The following is a 5218-nucleotide window of genomic DNA, read 5'->3' as shown; positions in this document are numbered from 1 at the left end:
TGAGAAGCAACTCCCTAGCCAGGTCTTGATAGACTGAAGCATAGGGATGCCCTTCCCAATGAGTAGTATGTCATCCACATACAATATGAGGAAGACAACTATGTCCCCTACAACCTTCTTGTAGACACAAGGCTCATTTTCGTTCTTGATAAAACCAAACTGTTTGATCGCATCATCGAATCGAAGATTCCAGCTCCGAGAAGCTTGCTTTAGTCCATAAATGGACCTATGAAGCTTGCATACTCTACTAGTATGCTGTGGATCTACAAAACCCTCAGGTTGTGTCATGTACACATCCTCGAGTAGGTTTCCATTCAGAAACGCGGTTTTTACATCCATCTGCCATATCTCATGGTCATGGTAGGCTGCAATAGCAAGTATGATCCGAATGGACTTAAACATCGCCACTGGAGAAAAGGTTTCATCATAGTCAATACCATGAATCTGCTTGAAACCTTTAGCTACCAAGCGACCCTTATAGATAAGTCCATCCATGTCAGTCTTTCTCTTAAAGACCCACTTGCACCCTATGGGTTTTACCCCTTCAGGTGGATCAACCAAAGTCCATACTTGGTTGGTGTACATGGATTCCATCTCGGATCTCATGGCTTCTAGCCATTTCTCAGAATCTGGTCTCATCACAGCTTCCTGATAGGTGGTAGGCTCATCCTCTATGAGCACAATGTCATCATGGTCAGACAAGAGAAATGAGTATCTCTCAGGCTGACGACGTACCCTATCAGACCTGCGAAGAGGTATGTCTACATGAACTGGTTGTTGTTCCTCAACTCCTTGTGGAACAACATCATCCACAACACTTTGTGGTTCCAGTTCAATTTCCATTGAAGCATCAGTGCTATTGAACTTCTTCAAGATCGAACGCGCTCCCACTAGTCTTTCTAGAAACAAAGTCCCTTTCTAGAAAGACCCCAGTCTTTGCCACAACTATCTTGTGCTGACTGGGAATGTAGAAGTAATATCCCTTAGTTTCCTTAGGATATCCAATAAAGTAGCACTTGTCGGATTTGGGTCCTAATTTGTCTGAGACTTGACGTCGTACATAAGCCTCACAACCCCAAATCCTCATGAAAGACACCTGGGCATCTCTCCCAGTCCATATCCTATATGGTGTCTTTATCACGGCCTTTGATGGAACTCGGTTGAGTATGAAAGCTGCCGTGTCTAGAGCATATCCCCATAGATATGTCGGAAGATCTGTGTGACTCATCATAGATCGTACCATATCTAATAAGGTACGATTCCTCCTTTCGGATACACCATTCCACTGTGGTGTTCCAGGAGGAGTGAGTTGAGATAAAATCCCACACTCAGCTAAGTAGTCACGAAACTTGATCCGGTAGTAAGAGTGGGCCCCCCCTTTTTCTTGCAAAGTCAACGCCAAGGGGAAGTCACCGGAACAGCCGCCCACCCAGAGGAGAGTGTGGTCCGACCGGACGGACGGTCGTAGACGGCCGGTCCGATTGGACTGCCGGCCGGCCGATGGAATCGAGTACCCGGAGGGGTCCGGCCGGCTCGCACTTATAGTTGGGAGGCACCCTGTCAAATCGGGGTTCCGACGCTCAGTTAAAAAGGTCATGGACCGAGCTGACCTTTTGACCGACCGCAGTCATAAAGCACCCCTGTTTGTTAGTCTCCACAAAGCACAAGTAAACCACTGCGGATGTCCGGTCGGATGTTTAGGTATCTGTCCGCTCGGACTACAAGTTTGGAGCAAAGGAAAAGGCCAGATGATTTCTTTCTTTGACAACCTGTAGGTTTCACGTGTGTGCCATGCTCCAAATCTTGTGACAGGGGATTCTGCTGTCCCATCGAGGGCATGCTTTGACTGTAGCGATATGGGTCAGGTAAACTTTCTGACAGCCGCGTACCTAGGAAAGGATAGGTAAGCTTTCTGACAGCCGCATACCTAGGATAGGACAGAGGACACTTATGCACCTTGGTACACGTGCCCAAACCTTTCACAGCTCTATATAAAGAACCTCAGGTTTCATCGACAAAGGATTCTGGGTACGTACTCTGAGACTTTGGGAGCCACCTTGTTCATCGTAATTTACCTGACTTGAGCGTCGGAGGGTCGTCGCCGGGAACCCCCTTCCCGGCCCGACTTCTGTGCAGGTTAGCCGGAGCATCGCGCCACCAGTCGGAGATCTACATCAGCGAGTCAGGGAGCGCCACGTGCCCAGCGTCTGTTGATTTCTGGTTCGAACAGGATCAAATTGGCGCCGTCTGTGGGAACGCACCTGCATTCGAACAAGAGCAATGGACGAGGCTGGACGACAACACACGGTGGCGCTTTCAACAGAAGAACTCGAAGCTCTGGTCGAGATGAGGGCTGCCAAACTAATGGAGCAAAGACAAAAAACATCAGCCGAATGGCCAGAGCAACAAGCAACATCTGCGTTTGGTGGCCGAGCGGAAGCACCTCCAGCCACCGTCGCATTGTGGCCGAGCGGAAGTACCTCCAGCCACCGTCGCATTCCATCAGGCCTTATTTCGCACCCCTGAAGCCGCACCAGCTCGAAGAGATAGAGGCTCTTCTTCAGACGAAATTCCAAGGCGGGATGACAGAAAAGGAAAAGCTCCCCGGGCGGACTCATCTCCCGAGCGGATCAATCGCCAATTCTCGGAGGCTATTCTACGAGACCCTCTACCCAAGCACTACGTGCCTCCGACGATCGACGAGTACAATGGAACGACGGACCCGGATGATCATCTGGGTAAGTTTGATAACACAGCCACGCTCCATCAATACACCGATGGAGTGAAGTGCCGAGTCTTTCTTACCACTCTCTCGGGATCTGCTCAACGGTGGTTCCGGAGGTTGCCGGACGGATCCATCACTAGCTTCAAGGAATTCCGAATGGCCTTTCTCCACCACTTCGCCAGTAGTCGGCGTTATCAAAAGACAAGTGTCAGCTTATTCACCATCAAGCAAGAGCCGAGAGAATCGCTTCGAGGTTATATTCAGCGATTCAACCAAGTGGCGATGGATATCCCCACGGCCATATCGGAGACGATGATGAATGCCTTCACGCAAGGCCTTGTGGATGGGGACTTCTTCCGGTCGCTCATCCGAAAGCCGCCCCGAGATTATGATCACATGCTACATCGGGCCAACGAATATATAAGCGTGGAAGAAGCGCAAGCCGGAAAAGGAAACTCCAGGCCGCACTGCTCATGCCGAGCGAACAAAGACGCCGCCCACCCGAGGACCGAGGGTCGAAGCAATTCGATCCCCGCACGCCGATCGCACGTACAAGAAGTGGCCGCCCGGCCAAAGCCAAAGAAGAGGTGGACCCTATGTTCTGCACCTTCCACCAGACGGATACGCACAACACGAGGGATTGCCGAAGTCTTCCCTTTGTGTCCAATCCTGTTCCCAGGAAAGTCGAACGACGGTCGCCTCCCATCGACAGGAGACGTAGGACTCATGAAGCTGACCGGACCCGCATCGAGGGGCGACATCAGCAGACACCCGATCGGCACAGACCTCCGAGGCAGGAGAATCGCCGGGCGTCCAGAGAGCGGTCACGACCGTCCGCTCGGGAGGAGGAAAATAGGAGCAATACTTCCCGGGGCGAGATCAACGTTATTGCTGGTGGGCCGACCGGAGGAGATTCCAACCGAGCCAGAAAGGCGGGCGTCCGGCAGCTGCAGATCCACGCGGTCGGCTGTAGCCAAGAGCGGGCAAGTGGACCAGAAATCACTTTCGGACCCGGGGACTTAGAGGGAGTAGAAGTGCCCCACGACGACGCGCTGCTCATTAAAGCGGTAATAGCAAATTACACCATTCACCGCATATTTGTTGACACAGGGAGCTCGGTCAACATCATATTCAAGAAGGCGTTTGATCAGCTGCAAATTGATCGAGCCGAGCTGCTGCCCATGACGACCCCGCTCTACGGGTTTACGGGCAACGAAGTTCAGCCGGTCGGACAGATCCGGCTGGCAGAGGAGCCGCTCAGGAGGACCAGGACAATAAACTTCGTGGTGGTCGACTCTCCCTCGTCCTACAACGTCATTTTGGGACGATCGGCGGTTGTCTCAACCTTCCACCAGAAGATAAAATTCCCCGTGGAGGATAAAGTAGGAGAAGTGCGTGGAAATCAGCTAGCAGCTCGGCGGTGCTATATAGAGATGATCCGAGCAGAAGCTTGTTCCGCTCGGAAGGCGCCCCGAATCGAGGTACACGCCATAACCGAGAAATCTCCTGCTTTAATTTATGATGAAAAGGAGGAAGTTCAGATCCATCCGACCCGATCGGAGGCCACGACTTTTATCGCCTCTGATCTAGAGGAAGAACAGAAGGAGAACCTGATCCAATGCCTCCAACGAAATCATGATGTCTTCGTCTGGACGACACATGAGTTGCCCGGAATTTCGCCGAGCCTAACGCAGCATGAGTTGCATGTCCGACCAGACGCTCGGCCAGTGAAGCAGAGGAAAAGAGATTTCAGTGCCGAGCAGAATGCCATCATCCGGGCAGAAGTAGAGAAACTTCTGGAGGCCGACCACATACGCGAGGTGCAGTTCCCGAGCTGGCTGGCCAACGTGGTATTGGTCTCCAAGCCGGGCGGCAAGTGGAGAGTTTGCATCGACTTTCGGGACTTAAACAAAGCATGCCCCAAAGATTTTTATCCTTTGCCCCGGATAGATCAGCTGGTGGACTCTACGGCCGGCTGTGAATTAATTTGCATGCTCGACGCCTACCAGGGCTATCACCAAGTACCGCTCGCCCGTGAAGATCAGGAAAAGGTTAGCTTCGTGACTGCCGACGGCACATATTGCTACAATGTGATGCCGTTCGGATTGAAAAATGCCGGGGCCACCTATCAACGCTTGATGAACAAAGTGTTCAGGGAGCAGATCGGGCGGAATCTGGAAGTTTATGTGGACGACATTCTTATCAAATCCTTCCGAGCGGCCGATCTCTTCAAGGACATGGAAGAAACCTTTCAAACGCTACGCAGATATGGAGTCAAGCTAAATCCCCAGAAATGCTTGTTCGGAGCAAAAGGGGGGCGTTTCTTGGGATATATAGTGACCGAGCGGGGAATTGAAGCCAATCCTAGCAAGGTGAAAGCTCTGCAAGACATGCCGCCTCCCAGAAATACAAGGGAAGTGCAACGGTTAACCGGTCGGATAACTGCTTTGTCCAGATTCATCTCCAAAACCGCCGACCGGAGCCTACCATTCT

The sequence above is a fragment of the Zingiber officinale genome, chromosome 4A (genome assembly GCF_018446385.1).
Source record: "Zingiber officinale cultivar Zhangliang chromosome 4A, Zo_v1.1, whole genome shotgun sequence".
Lineage (NCBI taxonomy): Eukaryota > Viridiplantae > Streptophyta > Magnoliopsida > Zingiberales > Zingiberaceae > Zingiber > Zingiber officinale.
The sequence above is the reverse complement of the archived record's forward strand: the minus strand, read 5'-3'. Positions refer to the sequence as shown.